Source organism: Cetorhinus maximus, chromosome 8 (assembly GCF_964194155.1).
Source record: "Cetorhinus maximus chromosome 8, sCetMax3.hap1.1, whole genome shotgun sequence".
NCBI lineage: Eukaryota > Metazoa > Chordata > Chondrichthyes > Lamniformes > Cetorhinidae > Cetorhinus > Cetorhinus maximus.
In genome coordinates, this window is record NC_135886.1 from 104,993,883 (window position 1) to 105,015,097 (window position 21,215).

Genomic DNA, 21,215 nt, shown 5'->3' on the forward strand with positions numbered 1-21,215 from the left:
TTCCACTTTGTCTCTCAGCTTGTCATGTATTCTATAACTTTCTTGTGCTCCATTTGTCCATTGCTTGTCTCTCCCTCTCTCTCTCTGTATTTGTGTCTCACATCGATTCTCTTGCCTGTGTTTCTCTGTATTTGCGCAGGAAACTTTTTCTCCCTTTTCCTCATCATGTGAGTTTTTCCCAAATATTCCCCGTCCTCTGTATATTTCTCACTCTGTTGGCCTCTCACAAACTCTATCCCTTTGTGTTGATTTTTTTTTTCAGCTTGTCTCTTTCCCTTTCTTCTCACCTCCCACAGAGACCTGGGCCTGAATTTTCAGCTTGGCGGGCAGGTGTGATCGGTGGGCTCGGGTGTAGCCGGGGAGCGGACCGCCCACCGCGATCAGCCCCCGACTGCAAATTCACACTGGCTGGCCAATTAACGGTCAGCCTGTGTGAAGCCCATGCTGAATTGATCATCGCTGGCTGGGTTGGGGGCGGGAGGAGGGTGAACGCTGACGTGAGCGTGGGCGTGGAGGAACATGGAAGGAAAGCTCCCTGAAGGCAGAGAGCTGCCTCAGGGGGCTGAAGTACTTAAATGCAAAAATTAAAGATTTTAAAAACCAGGAAAAAAACGCCCATGCATCAGAGTCAGTCACCGGAACATATGGATGATGAAAATTCTGTGCAAACGTTTTTTTAAAATAATATCGGAAACCTCATCCCGCCCATGGATGAGGCTTCCTGAAAAACGCAAAGATCGCCTGGTCGATTCGCCTGCCCACCAGCCATAAAGTTGGATGGGCAGCGAAAAATCCCAGTTAATTGTACTGTTAATGGGCTTAATAGCCCCGTTCATTGTTGGCGGGTGCGCTTCCAACTTATGTGCGCGCCCGCTGACCGAAATATCGCACGAGTGCGCAATGAGATCGAGACGCTCGCCCGCATGCCAAGCGAAACATTCTGCCCCTGCTGCTCAACTCAAGATTCTAAACATTTATCTCTAAGATACTAAAGATTAATTCTGTTAGAATTGACCAGAAGAAGTTTAAAAATCTCAATTGTGATGGGCCAGTTTGGAATTTCTGAAAGAGGGGAAGGAACGAATACTTTGACTTGCAAATAATAGAAATGAGCCTGAGGATAGGAAGTAGAAACCAGCGAAGGACCACCAAAAAAAAGTGTTTCCATAGCTTGCTCTCTCATTAGAGAGAGAAGACTGGTGATGAGTTTAATTAGAGGGTTACCACACTCCAGGCAAGGTTGAGAAGGCAGGCCTGCATAGATTAACTCAGTTGGTACAGTCATTGAACCCACACTATTGGCATCACTCTGTATCACAAACTAGCCATCTAGCCAACTGAGCTAACCAACCCAATGAAAAAATATCACAGTATCTCAGAATTTCTACACCACACAAGGAGGCCATTCATTCCATTGTGTCTGTACTGGCTCTCCGGTTGAGCAATTTACTTAGTGCTTTTCCCCCACCTTCTTCCCGTAACCCTCCACATTCTTCCATCAAAAAGGGAAAAGTATAGAATAAGAGATTAAACTAGCCAGTATGAGCTTTTACAAGTATATAACAAAAGTAGTGAAAGTAAACATCGGTCTCTTTAAAAGCAGAGATGGGAAAAATTATCATGCGGATTGAGGAAATGGCAGAGGCATTGAACAAATATTTTTTACTACATGTTTGATAGCTTTATCCATGGTTGATTCACAACATTTTGCTCCAGGAAAATGTCACAGAAGCATTCGATAAATTCATCTTCCAGACCACATCTGCCAATTTTATTGGCCTAATCTATATGAAGATTAAAGTCCCTCACAATTATTTCATTACTTTTGTTACAGGCTCCAGTTAATTTTTCTTAATGCTCTGAGCATTGGTATAAATTGCTGTCAGAGGCCTATAAACTACTTTCTGACTCTTGCTATTCCTAATTTCCAACCACATTGATTCTACTTCATGATCTTCTGAGGCCAGATCCTTTCTTACTAATGTCCTTCGGCCATCCTTTATGATCAGGGCTATTGTTCCTCCATTGCCATGCTGTCTATCTTTTAAAATATTGTAGCTTATGGAATAATTGTTCCTCAACCTTGGTCACCATGTAACAAGGTCTCTGTAATGGAGATTAGATCCAAACCATTTATCTTGATTTCATCTATCTTATTAGATATGCTTTGTGCATTCAGAAAAAGAGACTTTAATTTAATTTCTTTATGACTATTCCCTGCGTGGATTTTACTCACTGGTGTTCATTATCATTAAACTCTCTCTGTCATTCCATGTCCTCTCCTTCCCTGGTCAGGCCTAAGTGTGACTCCAGACCCCAATATTTCTATTGTGTCTGCCAGCACAGTAGAAAACATAGATTACATACCAGAATGAAAGAGTAGTCAAATGGTAAAGTGAGTGATATTAAGATACTTCATATGAGAAGAGAAAAAGTATTGGAAAAATTTAAGGGACTAAAATCCAACAAATTCAGGTCTGCATCCTAGGGATGTAAAGCAGTTAACTGCAGAGACAGCAGGATCACTGGTTGTGATATGCAAAAAACTCCTTAGGTTCTAGAATGGTCCCAGGAGACTGGAGGTTAGTAAATATAACTCTGCTATTCAAGAAAGGAAGGAGAGAGAGAAAACAGGGATCTACAGTTAGCCTAGCATCAGGTGTAGAGAAAATGCTGCAATTGATTATCAAGGAAGTTTTAACAATGCATTCAGAAAATCAGCATGGTTTTATGAAAAGGAAACCCTGTTTCACAAATTTATTAGAGTTATTTGAAGGCGTAAATATTAGGGTGGATAAAGAGGAACCAGTTGATGTAGTATGCTTGGATTTTGAAAAAGAAATTAAGAAAATGCCACACAGAAAAGTTTAATATGTAAGATAGAAGTGCTCATGGAGTTTGAAGTACTATATTTGCATGGATAGAGAATTGGTTAATGGATATGAAGCGAAGAGTAGGAATAAGTGGGGTATTTTCAAGTTGGTCAGCTGTAACTAGTGGAGTGCCACAAGAATCAGTGCTGACGCCTCATCTATTTACAATCTATAATAGACAAAGGACTTAGACAATGAAATTATGAGTAATGCATCCAAGTTTGCTGACTTTTATCTTCTTCTCCTACATAAACATACCAATCATATGACATGGATTTGTAAAGCGATAATATGGGTTCTTTATTCGAAGATAAGACTATATACAGATAGTGTTAACTAGGGAGATAAGTATAATTGTCTGATGCTGATCATCTGCTGCTGTTGACTGAGTACAAGTTATGGAACTAGGTGGCCGATATGGTAGTGATTGGCAGCAGTTTAAAATATGCACCCTTAAAGATACATATGCATCATATCACAAAATTTCCTTTTATTCTAAACAAGAGTGGAAAACTAGAGAATCAAATACTTACATGACAGCATAAGAAAATAACATTGTGACTGACTAAACTGTCTTACAAAGAAGTAAATTTACAAGTCTCTGGAATGTATTGGTGGTTTGCTTATCTGTCTAGACCTACTTAGGGTGATCTTTGCTGGAGCCTGCTGTGCATTTTCAGAATGCTGGTTTGGGGTGCTTTGTTTGTGCTGCATTTTGTTCTGTTTGCAATAGGACTACTCGGTGTTTCTAGGTGTGGTATTGTTCTGATGTTCCAACTGTTTTGGCGCAGTATCAAGCCATTTAGTGTTCATACTTGATGCGGCCTTGGCTCTGGGCACATGCTGATGATTCCACTGGATCCCAGGTGCCATCAGTTGGGTGTTGGACTCAGACTTTCGTTTAGGTTTGGTAAATTTGTTACCCTGGTCTTGGGCATGTTTCTTCTTCCCCTGTTTTTTGAGTGCTGCATCACGTACCCCTGGGAGCATCGACAAGTGATCACTGCAGAGGTTTGTCCGCACTTGTCTGTCAAATAGCAATTCTGCATTGGCTTCATAGTGCAATGAAGTGTGCACATTCGGAATGGGTATACATATTCACTTCAAATTGTGCTGATAACCTGTCGGCTGATTTCCTACTTTGAAGTTAGGTGGTCTTCTCCCAGTGTAAGCATGGGGCTTCTAATAGTGACCCTCGTGGTCTGTGGTCTTCATTATTATCTTAACGATACCATGAATGGCGACCAAGGACAGGCCCTTGCACGCTAGTAGGCCTGTGATCACTGGACCTGTAGTGTCCGCAGTATAAAATAACTGGGTTGACCCGGGCAAGTTGTTGTAGTGACACTTGAGTGTAATCGATCCCAGGGATTGAATCTCTGAGACATTTTATGCAGCGAGTTTGGCCTAGGTTGTTTGAACCATCATTTGCCACTTCTGTGGGGACATATATTTCAGTGTGCAAATTGGAAGGATCTTTGCACCTACACCAATATCCAGTTTTGCATATAGGGTATGCTGACCCTACATCTTTGGGCACATAATCTGGGCGGTGCCAAAGGCTCTGTTGATACTACTGTGCCAATACATTCTTTGATGTTCACCATGCTGAGTGTCAGCTCAGTTTGTGTATCAATGGTCTGGCCGTTTCATTGTCTGACCATATAACTTGGCTATTCATTTCGTGAATCTTGTCTTGACGCTATTTGGTATACACATTTCAACGGTGGGAATGCTGTACATGTCCAGCTTTTGTGGCTTCTCATGATGTTGAACCATTGATTCCAGATCTTGCTTTCTGCAATGACACTTCCAATGTCCTTTGGTGCCAGATGCCTTGCTTACAGCATTAAAAGGTGGGCAATTTCTGGGAGTATGTATGAGGCTGCATCACCTGCATTGCTAACTAGGCTTACCTGCGTTGGCTATCATGCTAACAGCGGACAAATTACACATAGTCTGTACACTCTGTCTGCCCATTAGTATGGTTTTGTACTTGCATCCACTTTGCAGTTCTCTTTCCATAGTGTAACCTTTGGGTTGGTCCATGAGGTCTTTTCGGAATGCTTCAATCAGGGTAGATGTTATCATGAGCTCAATTGTTCTGTCAGCTGGCTCTGCTGCCCTATAGTCACAGTCTCGCCCCTTGACTCTACATCTGTTTATGAAGTGATCAATGGTCTCTGTCGGTTGTTGTCTGAAAGACAAGGATTCCAGATGGTGTATTGGGAAGTTGAATGCTACTTGTAATTGATCTTCAAGTGTTGACATATTTTACCTGAATTTTTAAAATGGCTGTCAGACAGGCCTGACATACTCAGACTATGGAGGCCTTCATTGCATATAACATTAATTTTAATGGCTTGTCTATCTGGCTCTGAAATAATGAGGCCCAGAGAGCACAGCCCTACGTCAACTAGCATCCAACTGAGTGTTGGAAATTTTGTGGTCATAACTGTGGCTTTTTCAGGATTATTAAAATTATCAGAGACAGGACAGCTATTCAGGTTTTCTTCTGCAGCTCTTCTAAACTTAATTTAGCTCTGGTTTCAGTACCCTAATTGGCCACTGCCTTTGCTGGCCATGGGTTGTTGCTTGACTGCAATGGTGATGCTGTTGAGCTCTTTCTTCTGTCCTGGATTTACTCTAAACCCTGCCCACAAAGCCATGATTTTAAGCGCTAATTTGTAGAGCAGACTTCAAAAGTAAAATAAAACATTGAAAAAAGACTTTTTAACTGTATTCTTTTAGCTGTTAGGAGCTGTTCCTGGATGGACTCTTCTATCCGAACCAAGTCTCCAGTATTTTTAAATTCCTCCTGACCTCACGTAGAAAATGGTCTGCAGCAGTAATTCCTCTATCTGTGGAATTATTCTTAAAGGTAGACTTTCCAGAGCCAGCTTTTTAATTCTGTTGCTGCTTAACCGTCACAGCAGTTAGACTTATACTGATCAAACTCCCCCAAATTTGAACAATCTTGCCGGCGCCTGGTGCCTGCTAGCTACGAGGTGCAATGATGTCCTAGAATGCAGGTACAGAATGTAGGATTCCTACAAAGCTGCAGTGACATTTACACACAGTGATAATTGTTTCATTTTCAGACAAATTATTTTCTTCCGCTGTGTATGAAGGATCATGACTTGTATACTTCTCAGTCAAACCTTCAAATAAAACTTCCCTGTCTAATGTTCTTCTCTTCGATGTAAACATGCCAAACATATGACAGGGATTAGTAAAACGATAATGTGCATTCTTTATTTGAAGATCAGACTATATATAAATAATGTTAACGAGAAGGCTAAGTATACATGTTTGACTCTGACCATCTGCTGCTGTAGACTGAGTACAAGGCATGGGACCAATACGTGACACCCTGTGTCAAGGTGGTAGTGATTGGCAACATTTAACATATGTTTCATTAAAGGTACATATATATCACATCACACCACTGATGATACAAATCTAGTTGGGAATGTAAACTAAGATAACTAAGAGGCGGCAAAGAGATGCAGGCAGGTAAAGTGAGTGGGAAACAAGATAGCAGATGGAATATAATGTGGGAAATGTGGAGTCTCAAAGATGAGCGAGGAAATCTCCTGCTGATTGCCACCTATCAAGCCCCCTCAGCTGATCAATCAGTTTTCCTCCATATTAAACAGCAATTGGAAAAATCACAGACAGTGGCACAGCATGTACTCTGGGCGGGGGACTTGGAGAATGTCCATCATCGAGGGTGCTTGGCAACAAGCTGGCCAAATAATAAAGGACATAGCTGCTACACTGGGAGTGCGGCAGATGGTCAGGGAAACAATAGGGGGGAAACACTTACTTGACCTTGTCCCCACCAATCTACTTATCACAGATGTATCTGTCCATGACAGTATTGGTAGGAGTGACCATTGCAGAGTTTCTATGGAGGCAAATTCCTGGCATTGAGGATTCCCTCCATCGTATTGTGTGGCACTGCCACTGTGCTAAATGGGATAGATTTTCAACAGATCAAGGAACTTATAATTGGGCACCAATGAGGTGCTGTGGGCCATCATCAACCGCAGAATTGTACTCAACCACAACATGTAACCCCATGGCATGGCATATCCCCCACTCTACCATTACCATCAAGCCAGGGAGTTAACCCTGGTTCAATGGAGAGTGCAGGGGAGCATGCCAGGAGCAGCACCAAGCATACCTAAAAATGAGGTGTCAACCTAGTGAAGCTACAACACAGGACTACTTATATGTCAATCAGCAGAAGCAGTATATGATAGACAGAGGAAAGTAATCCCACAACCAACAAATCAGACTAAGCTCTGCAGCCCGGCCACATGCAGTTGTGAATGGTGTTTTTTTGTTCATTCTTTTGTTGGGATGTTGGCATCGCTGGCAAGGTCAGCATTTGTTGCCAAACCCTATTTGCCTGTGAACTGAGTGGATTTTTAAAAATTCATTTACAGGATGTGGGTGTTGCTGGCTAGGCCAGCATTTATTGCCCATCCCTAATTGTCCTTGAGAAGGTGGTGGTGAGCTGTCTTCTTGAACTGCTGCAGGCCATGTGGTGTAGATACACCCACAGTGCTGTTAGGAAGGGAGTTTCAGGATTTTGACCCAGTGACAGTGAAGAACACTGATATATTTCCAAGTCAGAATGGTGAGTGCCTTGGAAGGGAACTTCCAGATGGTGTTGTTCCCATCTAGGTGCTGCCCCTGTTCTTCTAAATGGCAGTGGTCATGCGTTTTGATGGTGCTGTCTAAGGAGGCTTGGTGAATTTCTGCAGTGCATCTTGTAGATGGTACACACTGCTGCCACTGCCCGTCAGTTGCGGAGGGAGTGAACGTTTGTGGATGGGGTGCCAGTCAAGTGAGCTGCTTTGTCCTGGATGGTGTCGAGCTTCTTGAGTATTGTTGAAGCTGCACTCATCTAGGCAAGTGGAGAGTATTCCATCACACTCCTCACTTGTGCCTTGTAGATGGTGGATAGGCTTTGGGGAGTCAGGAGGTGAGTTACCTGCCGCAGGCTTCCTAGCCTCTGACCTGCTCTTGTAGCCACAGTATTTATATGGCTAGTCCAGATTACTTTCTGGCCAATGGTGACCCCCAGGATGTTGATAGGGGGGGATTCAGTGATGGCAATGCCATTGAATATCAAGGGGTGATAGTTGGATTCTCTCTTGTTGGAGATGGTCACTGCCTGGCACTTACGTGGTGCAAATGTTACTTGCCACTAGTCAGCCCAAGCCTGGATGTTGTCCAGGTCTTGTTGGATTTGGACATGGACTACTTCAATACCTGAGGAGTTGTGAATGGTGCTGAACATTGTGCAATCGTCAGTAAACATCCCCACTTCTGACCTTATGATGGATGGGAGGTCATTGATGAAGCAGCTGAAGATTGTTGGGCCTAGGACACTACCCTGAGGAACTCCTGAAGTGATGTCCTGAAACTGAGATGATTGACTTCCAACAACCACAACCATCTTCCTTTGTGCTAGGTATGACTCCAAACAATAAACAGTTTTCCCCCTGATTCCTATTGACTCCAGTTTTGCTAGGAGCCCTTGATGCTACACTCAGTCAAATGCTGCCTTGATGTCAAGGGCAGTCACTCTCACCTCACATCTGGAGTTCTGCTTTTTTGTCCTTGTTTGAGCCAAGGCTGTAGTGAGGTCAGAAGTTGAGTGACCCTGGCAGAACCCAAACCGGGCGTCAGTGAGCAGGCTATTGGTGGGCAAATGCAGCTTGATTGCACTGTTAATGACCTCTTCCATCACTTTACTGATGGTCAAGAGTATACTGATTGGCGGTAAATGGCTGGGCTGAATTTGCCTGCTTTTTGTGTACAGAACATACCTGGGCAGTTTTCCACCTTGCCAGGTAGATGCCAATGTTATAGTTGTACTGGAACAGCTTGGCTAGGGATGGGTCAAGTTCTGGAGCACACATCTTCAGTACTATTGCTGAAATATTGTCAGGGCCCATAGCCTTTGCAGTATCCAGTGCCTTCAGCCGTCTCTTGATATCACGTGGAGTGAATCGAATTGGCTGAAGACTGATATCTGCGATGCTGGGGACCTCTGGAGGAGGCCAAGATGGATCATCCACTCGGCACTTCTGGCTGAAGATTGTTGCAAATGCTTCAGCCTTATCTTTTGCACTGACGTGCTGGGCTCCCTCATCATTGAGGATGGGGATATTTGTGGAGCCACCTCCTCCAGTGAGTTGTTTAATTGTCCACCACCATTCACAACTGGATGTAGCAGGACTGCGGAGCTTAGATCCAATCCGTTGGTTGTGGAATCGCTTAGCTCTGTCTATCCCTTGCTGCTTATGTTGTTTGGCATGGAAGCTGTCCCGAGTTATAGCTTCACCAAGTTGACACCTCATTTTTAGACATGCCTTGTTCTGGTCCTATAATGCCCTCCTGCACTCTTCATTGAACCAGGGTCGATCCATTGCCTTGGTGGTAATGGTAGAGTGGGGGATATGTTGTGCCATGAGATTACAGATTGTCATTGAGTACAATTCTGCTGCTGCTGATGGTCCACAGTGTCTCATGGGTTCCCAGTCTTGAGTTGCCAGGTATGTTTGAAATCTATCCCATTTAGCATGGTGGTAGTGCCACACAACATGATAAAGGGTATCCTCAATGTGAAGATGGGACTTTGTCTCCACAAGGACTGTGTGGTGGTCACTGTTATGACAGCAGCTGGTAAAGGTTGAGTTATTTAAAATCCCAGACAGAACGTTTAAACAACTGCCATAACCTGTATTTTTAATTGGTATGTTTGAGATGCAACTCTGAATTCAGAAATGAAGCCACCAAGCCTCCAGAAGTTTTTGTATAAATTAAGTTAAACATTTATTAATTTACCAAGGTATTAAACACATACACATGCCTACAAATTACTACTATAATAACTATTAAACAAATCCTCAAATTAATTACTCCCAGGTAATCTTCCCCAAGGCAACAATAACCCATAGACTTTAAACAGACACCTGGTAAAGCACATTTTATCTTACAAATTCAAAATGAAGTTCCTTTCAATTTGGTTCCTTCGCAGACACAGTGGTCAGCTTACGGGCGGCTTAGATCTCGTATGCCTCTGACCTACACACATAAAACTCTTTCTTGCGTATACCTAGCCTTCCCTTTGAATGCAAATTCTCATTGCATCACCAGGCCCCTTGAACTCCACCTCTTCTAACAATAAAACATCTTTCATAGTACCAATTTTATTAGTAATATAAACATATTGCTTGGTGTATCCTATCTAGGTGCAAGATTTCACCCCATCTTTGAAAGGTTTATTCAACAAAATGCAAACATACCGTTTACCTTAACTTCCTTAGTGCACTTCTGGGAAAATTCCACCCTAAGTGCGGTAGCGGGCGGGTAAAATGGAGTCCTACCTGCCAATGAAATTGACGGGTTTTCACGTCATATCTTCCCAAGCCCACCTCATTATATATTCACTCCCGCAAAACACGCCGTTTCCATGGCAGGCGGGCTGTCATTCGCCCACTTGCCATCACCCCGCTGTTGCATCTCGCCAGCTGTCACCTTTAAAAGTGAGCCACCAGCAAAGTGCTCATCACCACCAGCTCATCACTGCTGCCTGGGAGACATGGCTTGCAAAGGCAAAAATACTGCAGCACCCCGCTTCAACAATAGGACCCTTGATTGACTGCCGGATGCTGTGGAGACCCGCCAGAATGTGCTCTACCCCCGCTCTGGCCGCAGGATGGGTAGCAATATCACCAACCCGGCTTGGGAGGCGGTGGCAGTGGTGATCAGCGTGAACGCGCTGCAGAGCAGGGCAGCCACCCAGTGCTGCAAAATGATGAATGATCTCCTCCGTTCCGCCAGGGTAAGTCATTCTTTTCATCACTCTCAGCTCACACAATCATAAACTCATCACACACCTACAGAGCCCTCACTCACTGCCAGTGCAAGGGACATCACCATTCACTCTCTCACACACACAATCTTTGTCCTCATCCCATCCATGGGACCACTCACCACCCGCACAGGCCAGGCATACTTATCATTTGGCCCAACAGGCATCCTGATACACTCTCCCCATCTCTTTCCATGCAGGACAAACTAGCTCACAACAGGAGAGAAAGGTCGCAGGCAGTTGGAGGGATGACGGAATTCAAAGTTCTCACTCAAAATTGAAAACAGAGCCATCCAGCTGGCTGGTGATGACCGGAGCCGGTCCTGTGCTGATGGTGAGGTTGGCGCTATTCTACCAAGAGGGGATCCAGCAGTGCAATATCCATTAGATAACGATGTCATGAGTGATGTGTCCTGTTTCACAGGCCACTGCCATGCACTAATTATCTCCCCTTGCTTTCGCAGGCACATCTGCCAAACAGCCGATAGAGCCCATGACCCAGAGCCTCCAATCAAGCCCCGAAGAAACCTCCGAAGTGGAACCTGAAGGTTCCCTCCCTGAAGTCCCATCACAACGCTCACCCACATTCACTACCAGCGCACAGACACACACCTCAGTGGGACCTAGCTTTATACTAGCCTCGGGATCATAATCTGGTGAGCACATTGAGCTTTCTGACCAACAGCAGGTGCAGGCAGGGACTTCCCAGGTCCCCGGAACTTGGAGAACTGCTGGAGGCCAGAACATTGCTGAGTCTGAGTCAAATAATGAGCCACTGGACTCAGTCATGTCACAGTTGCTGGAGCTGCAAAGGCTATGGAACATTAGGAAGGGATGTCCGCTGCACTCCTCAGGTTGCAGGGCACGATGGAGGAGTCCATCCGTCTTCAGGCTGAGGTGATAGCGCCGGCATGTCAACTCACTGGGGTCAACACTGGCAGGATGGCAACCGCCATGGAGACCTTGGTCCAGGCTGTCAATCCTGCACTGCTCCGGGGGCTTAATTCCATCAGTGATGCCATAGTTGGCTTCCAACAGAGTGTACGCGAGAGGGGTGCTGGGCAGCTTGATGTCACTCCAGCTACCTCTTTCATTCATGGAGTCAGCCAGGGGCCCTCGGGCTCCCATAGGGAGGAGGATCAGCGGGTGCACACTGCAGGGCCATCCGCCCAGGTGACTCTGGGATTGACTGGCCCATCTGACTCCCCTCTTCCTGTGACCTCCACAGATCCAGCTTCACAGGCCGAGGAGGGTGCCACTGCCAAACAGAAGGACCCTGAAAGCAGGCCGGGGCCCTCCAGAGGACGCCTGCCAAGGTCATCACAGACAGGGCGTCGCAGTCAGCAGGCTACATCCACCTCTGCTGTGGATGTCCGGGAGCACCAAGACATAGCGGCAGGGTTAGGAAAGTTAGGTAAAAGTAGTTGCACAGCCACAGGTGTTGATCACCTGTGCATACTGTTCACTATTATCAATAAACACCCCAGAAAGTCTCCCTGCCTATGGCTCTGTGTTCTGATGAGCAGTGTTCTTGTCACACAGATGTGAAACCTTTCTGCACAAAATAAAAGGCAGGTGTCTCAGTCTAGAGCCTCTTCCCTGTGCTCTGTGCAGCCATCAGACCAAAGTGATGGTCCAGCCTCACACTCCCTGGAAACATTACTGATGCCTGCACCTCGGCAGTGCTGGTCATTGTTGCCAAAATGCAGGCGCCACAGAGTTCTCTCATTCTCTCTATGTGGCCTCAGCACGTTTAAGGTGGTTCTGGCCCCCATAACACCAGCATCTGTGACCAGTGACGCTGTGCACCAGCTCCTGAAGGGCTGAGGTGCTGAAGATGGACACAGCATCAGACGCGTCTAAAGTTTCATGGCTGCGTCTCTGAGATGGCCCTGATCTTGGAGCGCAAGTGAGCTGCCCTCAGCCAGACAGGAGTCAGACATTCTCAGAGGCTATGTGAAGATCTATGGAGTGTCCTCACTGCATGTTGTCATCATCCTCCTGCAATTGAGTGACTATTAAGGCTTCCACTGCATTTCCATGACAGGAGAATTCTCTCTGAGGGTATTGGTTCTGCGATAAGCCAGACTCGAGTCAAATGTTCACAACTGCGATGTGAGGATCTATGGCCTACCTCACTGCATGTTGTCATCATCCTCCACAGATCTGGCAGCCCTGAGGGCCTCCCAAGTGTGCCTGCCTCATCTAGCCAAGAACCTCATTTCCATCATCGTCATCACCGAGGGCCCCCTCACCCTCTTCCCCGTCGGCGTCCTCCTCATCGGAGGAGGCGTGCAGCTCCTGCATCTCCTCCTCAGCCAGCTCCTCACCCCATTGCAGCGCCAGCTTGTAAAGGGCACAGCAGACGATGATGACGAGTGACACCCTCTGCAGACTGTATCACACCCGCCGCCAACGGGCTTGGGAAATTCCATCCTTGTTCTTTAACATCTCAAAACTACTATGCTTCAAAGCACCCCAACTAGCTGACTTTAATCCAATTAAGACACACACAATCACACCCACAGACACAGACCCTACTACAAGTCCAAACTGAAAATAATTCCCAATAACATTATCTACATTAATATCTCCATGATATCCCCCTTCCTATTGAAGAATGAACCATCATAATTTTAAAAGACAGCTTCATTTTTAAAAAACCCATCTTCCACTAACTCCTATACTTTTTACACTATCAGCTGCATGCATTAATATATAAATATATATATATATATACATACACAAGTCCTTGGTAGCAACAGAAATCACTCCAGTTTAGTGTCCAGGTTTTTTTTAAAATGTCCAATGTTCCTTTAAGCTTCAAACTCTTGATAATGCATCTGCGAACAGATTTTCTCTTCCAGCAATATGTATAATCCTTAGATTAAATGGTTGTAACAATAGACTCCACCTGAAAAGCCTTGCACGTTTGTCTCGAAATTTGTCCAAAAACTTCAAAAGGATTATGGTCTGTATAAACAATTGTTTCTGATGAATTGTTGGCAACATAAATTTCAAAATGCTGCAATGTTAACACCAAACTCAAAGTCTCTTTTTCGGCCGTTGAATATCTTCTCTGTTGTACGTTCAGCTTCCATGAAAAATACCCTATTGGTTTTTCAATTCCAGTGTCATCTTCTTGTAACAATACAGCCCCAATGCCTATATCGCTTGCGTCAATGGCCAACTTGAATTGTTTGACATAATTGGGTACTGCCAAAACTGGTGTCGTAGTTAGTACAGTTTTCAAACTATCGAATGATTTCTTACACTCCAGTGCCCATTAAAACTTCTTGTTCTTTTTAATAGTTCAGTCAGTGGAGCAACCACACTGTTAATATTTGGTACAAATTTCTGGAAAAACTCATTCATGCCCAGAAATCTCAAAGCTTCTCATTTTGTTGTTGGCACTGGGAAATCCATAATGGCCTTGATTTTCCATGTCCAATGATATAGCCTAGATACATAACTTCTGCTTTTGCAAATTCACTTTTAGCCAAGTTCATCATCATATTAGCTTCTTGGAATTGAGAAAATAATAATCCCAGATGCTGTAAATGCTCCTCCTATGTAGGAATGAAAACTATTAGATCATCAATATAAACAGCACAATTGCTTAGACCTGCAATTACTTTGTTTGTCAGTCTTTGAAATGTTGCAGGTGCAATCTTCATATCAAATGGGATGACTTTAAACTGATTTAGTTCACTTGTCATTACGAATGCCGATATCTCCTTTGCTCTCTCCGACAATAGTACTTGCCAATATCCTTTTAGCAAGTCAACCTTTGTGATAAATTTCAATTATCCTGCTTTCTCAATGCAATCTCCCAACCTTGATATAAGATATTAGTCCATTTTTGTCACCATATTCACCTTTTGATAACCCATACACAGTCTTTGTGTTCCATCCAGTTTTGGTACCACAATAGGCAAACTCCAGTTACTGCAACTCGACTCAATGATATCATTTTGAAGCATAAAATTGATTTATTTTGTACTTGTGATAACTTTGCCTGATTTAATCTATAAAGATGTTGCCTTATTGAAGGTAAAACCTGTACAGACACATCATGTATATCGAAATCCGTCTTCCCCAATTTATTCCCACAAATAAGTTTGTGCGATTGCAAGTTTTCCAAATAACGTTGACACGTTGACACTTGCTTGGAAGGTAACTCAATATTTCATTTAAATTTTCAAGCACCCCCTCAATATCCAATTTGATTAGTTTCAGAGTCCTGCGCTTCTACCTCTTTATCATCATCCACCATCGCTAATACCTCTTTTTGTTCTTCTTTCCTGTCAAAGTACTTTTTAAACATATTTACATTACACACCCTCTGCTTCTTTCTTCTATCTGGAATATTTATTAAATAATTTACTTCACTCAATTTCTCTTCAATGCTGTAAGGCCCACTAAATCTTGCATGTAATGAATCACCTAGTACTGGTGACAAAGCTAACACTTTATCTCCAGGAACAAAACTGCGAGCTTTAGCTTCCTTATCTGCCTTCAATTTCATCACTTGCTGTGATATCTTTAAATGTTCCCTAGCCAACTCACATGCTCTGTTCAATCTTTCCCTGAAATGTGATACGTAATCCAAGAGAATTGTTTCTGAGTTTTGACCCACCAACTTCTCATGAATCAATTTCACTGGTCCCCTTATCTCATGACCATCAACTACTTCAAAAGGACTAAAATCAGTTGATGCATTAGGAGCATCTCTAATAGCATACAACAAGAATAGAATTCCTCCAACCCAATTCTGTGGATAATCCTGACAGTATGCCCTCATCATAGTTTTTAAAGTTTGATGCCATCTTTCCAAAGCTCCTTTTGCCACCGGATGATAAGCTATTGATTAAACTGTTTTATCCCCAAACTGCTCATTACTTCCCTAAACAGCTGTGACATGAAATTTGACCCCTGATCTGATTGTATTTCCTTACGTAAACCAGATCTTGTAAAAAAATTAACTCCTCCACAATCTTCTTAGCTGTAATACTTAATAAAGGTATTGCTTCAGGAAACCTGGTAGACACATCCATTATTGTTTGTAAGTACTGATTTCCACTTTTAGTCTTAGGGACGGGTCTTACACAATCAATCATGACCCTAGTAAAAGGTTCTTTAAATTCTGGTATTGGGATTAAAGACACCAGCTTAATCACTGCTTGTGGTTTCCATGTTACTTGACATGTATGACAGGTTCTACAGAATTTGACTACATCCCTATGAAGTCCTGGCCAAAAAAAATGCTTCAGTATCTTTTCCTGGGTTTTCCTAATCTCTAAATGTTCCCCCATTGGAATTTCATGAGCAATCCTCAGAATCTCATTTCTATACCTTAATGGGATAACAATCTAATGCACCTCAATCCAGCTTTCATTTGCTGAGACATAATCCGGCTTCCATTTTCTCATTAAAATATCTCCCTTAAGGCGATAACATTCTGGAATACATTTTGCTTCTGTTTGTGAATAAGCTTTCTGATATAACTACTTTAATTGTAAATCATTTTTTCTGTAACTCCACTAACCTCTTTGAATTAAACACTTCGGCTGAATTGTCCAGTAGTCTTTCTTCCTGAACAATGTTATCAAACACAGTGCCAGCAAATTGGATTTTTGCAACTTCATCTTGCCTTTGAACTGCCTGCCCTTTTTTATTTTGTTCTTCCCGATGAGCTTTTGATCTCATTACTACACAATCAGGAAACAATCCAGGATGCTCCTTCTGTAATACCTCTGTTGAAAACAATTCTACAGGCTCAACTACCACATTTGTGATCCAGCGATATCATTACCCAAAATGAATTGAACCCCTGCAGCGGGCGATTTTTCCACTACTCCAGCAATAGCTTCACCTGTCCTCCATTTGCTCCTTACATTTACCTTCCACAATGGAATAGATTTAGCATCTCCATGAACACCATTTATTATCACCTGTTCCTGCAACACTCCCTCTGAACAACAAAAATCACTATCATACAACATTAAAAAATTGGCTAGCCCGTGTCTCTTAAAATTTTAAAATCTTTACCTACTTCACCCTGTGCACATAGAAAGGCTTACTCTTGACACACAAAGTCTTTAAACATTTCTCCAACCTGCTCCTCTGAATTCTCTTGGGTGAATTGTGAACACATTCCCAGTTCATTACCTTTCACTGATTCTCCCTGTTTTGACTGTGCACAAACCATTGTTTTTTCCTGTGCCTGAACCTCGCAACCCACAGCACTTTTACTTCCAGAGCTTTCCTGTATCCCAATAATTCCAACAAGATTTTCCCTGCAATTTCCAACACACCGACTTCGTGTGCCCCACTTTATTACAATGAAAACACCTCAATTTTAGAATGTCTTCCTACCCTCAGTATTTTCCCTTTTATTCTGAGAAAAAACTTCCTGGGAATTCCCAGCCATTCCTTCTCTTCCATGACTACCTACCTTCCTTTCACCTTCCCACTTTCTATCCTTTTCCGATTTGAAAGGGTGATGAAATAAAGGTTTAGCTCTATGAACTAACTCATAATCATCAGCTATCTGCTCTTATCTTACTGTTTGAACCCTCTGTTCCTCCACATGAGTTCTCACTACCAAAGGGATTGAATCTTTAAATTCTTTCAAAAGAATTACTTCCTTTAGAGCTGCATTTGTTGTATCTATTTTTAACACCCGTATCCACCAGTCAAAATTACTTTGTTTTACTCTCTCAAACTCAATATAAGTTTGCCCAGGCTGTTTTCTCTTTTTCCTAAATTTCTGCCTTTATGCTTCAGGAATCAATGCATATGCACTCAAAGTAGCCTTTTTCACCACATCATAATTCACCAATTCCTCTTCAGACAGTGAAGTATATACCTCATGTGCTCTACCCAGCAACTTAGACTGTAATAACAACATCTAGTACTCATGTGGCTATTTCATTTGTTTAGCTATCTTCTCAAATGAAATAAAAACGCTTCAACACCTTTTCCCTCAAACTTTGGAAGAGTTTTACAAATCTAAACATCTCCCCACTGGGTTTTTGGTTAAAGGTTTTTCCATCATCAGAACTCTCCTCAGATTCCGAGATCTCTTTCTTAACGTACAGCCTTTTAAGCAGGTATTCTCTTTCTCTCTCTTTCTCTCTTTCATTAAATTCCAGTTCCAGCTTCCTTCCTTTCTCCTGCCTTTCTGCTTGCTCCCTTTTAAATAGCATGTCTCTTTCCTTTGCTTCTAATTCAAGTTTTTTTTTCAGTTCCTTTGCTTGTTCAAATTCAAGCTTCTTCATTTCATACTGAAGCCTCACTACCTCCAGCTGTGACTCACTAGTGTCAGGTAACACTTTCAACTGTAGATGCTGAGCTATACTTTTAATTATATCTGATTTCCTAGCCCCCGCAGGCAGCCCCAATTTTAACTTATCCACCACCTCTGTTAACTTACGCTTGGTTATTTTTTGTAACGCAATCAAAGTTATAACTTCTACTCCCAGACAAGCATTAGCAATTGCCAAAGCCATCTTGCAGTCTCACAGCTTCTAAAAAACCTCACCAACTCTTGAATTCAATGTGCTTTTCATACTTGTAACCTTAAGATTCACCAATTCCAAACCAATCAAGGAATTACAAATATTATCCGGCAAGGAGCCCCTAATTGTTATGACACAGCAGTTGGTAAAGGCTGAGTTATTTAAAATCCCAGAGGGAAACTTTAAACAACTGTCATAAGCTATATTTTCAATTGGTATGTTTGAGATACAGCTCTGAATTTAGAAATGAAACCACCAAGCCCCCAGATTTTTTTTTATATAAATTAAATTAAATATTTATTAATTTACCAGGTATTAAACACATCCACATGTTTACAAATTACTACAAAAATAACTGTTAAACAAATTCTCAAATTAGTCACTCCCCGGTAATCTTCCCCAAGGCAACAATACCCATAGACTTAAACAGACATCAGGCAAAGCACATTTTATCTTAAAAATTCAAAATGAGGTTCCTTTCAATTTGGTTCCCTCGTAGACACAGCTGTAGGGCTTACAAGTGGCTTAGACCTTACATGCCTCTGATTTCCACACACTAAACTCTTCTGTATCTACCTAGCCTCCCCTTTGAATGAAAATTCTCATTGTATCACCAGGCCCTTTGAACTCCACCTCTTCTAACAATAAAACCCCTTTCACACCACCAATTTTATTAGTAATATAAACATATTTCTTGGTGTCTCCTTGCTAGGTGCAGTCTTTGAATGGTTTATTCAACAAAATGCAAATACCTTAACTTCCTTACTGTTTAACATCTCAAAACGATTATACATCAAAGCACCCAGACTAGCTAGCTTTAATCCATTTAAGACACACACACTCACAACCATAGATATGGCCCTACTACAAGTCCAATTTAAAATAATTTCCAGTAACATTGTATACATTACTGACAGTCACTCCTATTGATACTGTCATGGACAGATGTATATGCGGCAGGTAGGTTGGTGAAGGTGAGGTCAAGTGTGTTTTTCCCCCATGTTGGTTCCTTCACAACTGCCGCAGACCCAATCTAGCAGCTATGTCCTTTAGGAATCAGCCCGCTCAGTCTGTGGTGGTGCTACCGATCCACTCTTGGTGATGGACATTGAAGTCCCCCACCCAGTGTACATCCCGCACTCTTGCTATTCTCAGTGCTTCCTCCAAGTGGTGCTCGACATGGAGGAGCACTGATTTATCAGCTAATGTGGGGGGTGGGTGGGTGGTCTTGCTAGGCTATTCAGAGTGCAGTTGAGAGTCAACCACTTTGTTGTGGATCTGGGGTTACATGTAAGCCAGGTCAGGTAAGGACAGCAGATTTCTTTCCCTAAAGGGCATGAGTAAACCAGATGGGTTTGTACGGCAATCAATGATAGTTTCTTGACTAGCTTTCAATTATAGATTTTATTAGTTGAATTTAAATTCCACAATCTGCCATGGTGGATTTGAACCCAGAGCATTAGCCTGGATTACTAATCCAGTGATATTACCACCACACTACCATCTCCCCAGTGGACAATTAAACAACTAATTGGAGGAGAAGATTCCACAAACATTCCCACCCTCAAAGATAGGGGAACCCAGCATGGCAGTTCAAAAGACAAGGCTGAAGCTTTGGCAATCGTCTTCAGTCAGAAGTGCCGAGTGGATGATACATCTTGGGCCTCCGCCTGAGGTCCCCAGAGTCATAGAAATCAGTCTTCAGCCAACTCAATTCACTCCACGTGGCATCAAGAAATGGCTGAAGGCACTGGATGTTTCAAAGGCTATGGGCTCTGACAACATTCCAATAATTGTACTGAAGACTTGTACTCCAGAACTTGCAATGCCCTTGGCCAAGCTGTTCCAGGACAGCTACAACACTGGCATCTAACCGGTAATAAGGAAAATGACTCAGTTTTGGCCTGTCCACAAAAAATCAGGACAAATCCACCTCAGCCAATTACCGCCCTATCAGTCTACTCTTGATTATCAGCAAATTGATGGAAGGTGTAATTAACATTGCTATCAAGCAAGACTTACCTAGTTTTGGTTCCGCCAGGGCCGCTCATCTCCTGACCTCATTACAGCCTTGGTCCAAACATGGACAAAAGATGTGAGGTGAGAGTGACTGCCCTGGACATCAAGGCAGCATTTGACCAAGTGTGACATCGAGGAGCCCTAGTGAAACTGGAGTCAATGAGAATCAAGGGGAAAGTTCCCAATGGTTGTAGTCATACCTAGCATAAAGGAAGGTGGTTGTGGTTGTTGGAAGTCAATCACTTCAGTTCCAGGATATCGCTGCAGGAATTCCTCAGAGTAGTGTCCTAGGCCAAACCATCTTCAGCTGCTTCATCAATGACCTTCCCTCCACCATTAGTTCAGAAGTGGGGACATTCGCTGATGATTGTGCAATGCTCAGAAGCATACATAACTCCTCAGATATCCAAGGAGTTTGATGTGATGCCCACATCCTGTAACAAATAAGTTTTCAAATAACAGGCGTGAAGGACTGTATGCTCTACTTCGGCTCCTGTACCTTACGTTCTTCTCTGTTTCCACTGCTTTCTCATCATTTGTTTGGAGGGACCCTTTTTTCCTGCACATAAAGGACCCCTCTTTATCTTTCCATCTTGTCCACCGATGCTTCCAGTCTATAATCCAAAGATCTCTTGCTGTCACTGTCATTGTTGAATGTTGCATAGCAATCTATATTAGCAATGATTTCAACATCTCAGCAATCACAATTCACCTTCCCTTTAGGAGGTGCAGACTCACGTGAAGTAGTGCAGATGAGCGTTAAGTGGGATTAGAAATAATCACAGCGGGTCTCCCCGCTAATGCGTGCAGTCAATGAATAGGGCACCTAGTGCTGGCTGCACACAGAAATCATTATAATAAGCAGCCAGCATGATGGTGGCATGTTATCAGATCACAGTGAAC

At 43.0% G+C, this 21,215-nt stretch overlaps 1 protein-coding gene across 8 annotated transcripts in view; it reads left to right on the forward strand.

Annotated features, from left to right (window-relative positions):
- LOC144683854 (sodium- and chloride-dependent neutral and basic amino acid transporter B(0+)-like) overlaps nucleotides 1-21,215 on the forward strand; it is a 453,756-nt gene that overhangs the window by 388,322 nt on the left and 44,219 nt on the right. The gene's annotated exons all lie outside the window — the stretch shown is intronic.